Source organism: Octopus bimaculoides, chromosome 3 (genome assembly GCF_001194135.2).
Source record: "Octopus bimaculoides isolate UCB-OBI-ISO-001 chromosome 3, ASM119413v2, whole genome shotgun sequence".
Classification (NCBI taxonomy): Eukaryota; Metazoa; Mollusca; class Cephalopoda; order Octopoda; family Octopodidae; genus Octopus; species Octopus bimaculoides.
The window spans coordinates 22,144,438-22,146,937 of record NC_068983.1 but is presented as its reverse complement, the minus strand read 5'-3'; positions in this window follow the sequence as shown (position 1 = coordinate 22,146,937).

Below are 2,500 nucleotides of genomic sequence, written 5' to 3'. Positions count from 1 at the left end.
GTTTTTCTATTGGAGATACATTGAAAATCCAAACGCACAGACTCACTGACTTGCACATTAAAAGGAATATAATAATAATGATAATAATGAAAAAAAAAAAAAAATAATGGTTGAGTTGGTAAAAAGCTGTGCATTTGCAAAATACATAATGGTTCATGCCAGTCGAATCATCATGATTTATGTTTTCTTGCAGTACACAAATCAATATATGTATTATTATTATTATTATTATTATTATTATTATTATTATTATGACTTGATTTATTTGAAGGTCTTAAAAGCTGCTCTTAAGTTTGATAGTTGAGTGTGTGTTTTTTTTTTTTTTTTTTCCATTTAGTGAATTATTTGAATTTTTAATGAAGTGTATACTATTACAATTATTGTAGCACTGTAATTTTAATAAATCCATGTATATTTGTGCGTGCGTGCGTGCGTGCGTGTGTGTGTGTGTGTGTGTGTGTGGATATGTATTCATTTCAAGCTGGTAATCCATAGTAATCCACATTCCATTAGTATCATCTGAATGAGTACACATAAGCAAAAGACACCAAGAATCAACAGAGCGAACGAACAGCTTAAACAAATAAGCTCTGTTAAATGTATTGAGTACTTTTCTTCACCTTTTGTACACTCACATGCATGTATTTATGTGTTGAATGTAAATTTCTCTCTCTTCCTCATAGATATACAACATTTGTGTGTGTAATATACACAAGCATGTTTTTCATCATTAGTTTAGATAGATGTCCCCCTCCTCCCTACACTCCTCTTGTTCATAAGCTATGCAAGTTTAAAAAAAAAAAAACTATTTCTCTAATTTTCATTTTCAATAACAAATTTATGCAGAATAGACATGGTCTTTCTTTCATCGATTATTACAATTATTAGATAGTGCCTATATTAAAAACACAGTCTTGGTTTTGAAAATGTTCTACTCAGTTCAAAGACATCTTCAACTGTTTACTGACATTGCCATCTTGGATTCAGCTGCAAAGCTGTTTAACCGCACTTTAAAAACAATACAATTAATCTATTTAAATTTACCAAATCCGGTTGAAATATTCTACCTGTTTTATGTCCACACCGACTAGACTGTGTCTCTGACATTTATCTTACAATGTCATTCAAAGAATATACTATCACATCATCAAAATCTCGAAGGCATGCAATAATGCCTGATTAATTCAAAACAATGTTAATAAGAATCATGATACAATTTAATCTGAATGCTAAAGGGTTAAACTATACACACTCACACACACAATACACATAATATATATACAATACACACACATATAAGTACTTTGTGGCTCTTTTGTCTTGTTTGGTAAAAATATTTTCTCTAAGGCTGGGTGTTCAAATTAAAACAACTGCATGGTAGTTGTCTTCTGAATTCATTTAAATATGCACAATCTATTGTTATATACTCTGAGATTTCAATAAATAACCCAAATTTGATCATTGATACTTCACCATATTTAGTAAAAAGAAAAAAAAGGAAAAAACTTTGATATGTTGTGGTGACTTATGTTTTTCTCTTTCTCGTTTTTTTCTTATATGTTTGCTCCCCCCTCTCTCTTGTCCTATCACTTGTGTTTGTTCTCGTATCCTCAAAAATTTGCAATTTGATTCTTCAACAAGCTGTTGCTCAATAGCCTAATTAGTCCTGTGGTTTGTGTCTTTATTTTGTACTCATCTATATATAACATCATTGTGATGTTGGTGATAGGTTCATAGTGTTGGTATTTTTGTTGTTGTCTCTCTTCTTGGTCAATTCATGATTGAGCAAACTTATGATGAAAGGCATTGCAACTATGTTCATCTTATCATTTTAATGGTAACTAAACTTTATTATTTAACATGTCCTCATTGTACTTGCCCTCTAAAGCATATTTTTGCTGTTTACATCACTATACTTCCATTCCCTTCAGCATAATGCTTACGGTGCTATCAGTGGTTATAAAGCCATTTTGAAGAACTATTGTGGGTGATAGGATGGCTGCAGGGCCTCCCTAACAGCTTTATAGCCTCCCATGCAAAGCAATGCACTGGAGTCCCTATATACACAACCATGGCATACATATATTAGCATGGGGTGGGGGTCTGTAGATTAACATTAAAATCTCGGGCAACTTCCTTCATTTTCCCCCTTTGTTTGTTTTTTTTTTTTAGTTTGTTTCCGGTATTCTATGTTGGAGGAAAGTTTTGTTGTCCAGCCACAAAGAATCATCTCTGGTCAAACAGACCTATGATCAAAAGCATTCCAGCTGTGACCATCCCTTCCTTTATTCAGAGATGATTTAGGTTGGACTACACTATCTAATTTAACCCGTTTTAAAGATAATTGTGGAGTGTGAAATGAGGGAGATTTGGTCCCTATTTCTGGCAGCTTGAATGACCCAGTAGAACATAGACATTCCTTTCTTGTCTCATGGTTGTTTTGTTTGGGGAGTTTGATGTAACCAAGCATGTATATATATATATATATATATATATATAT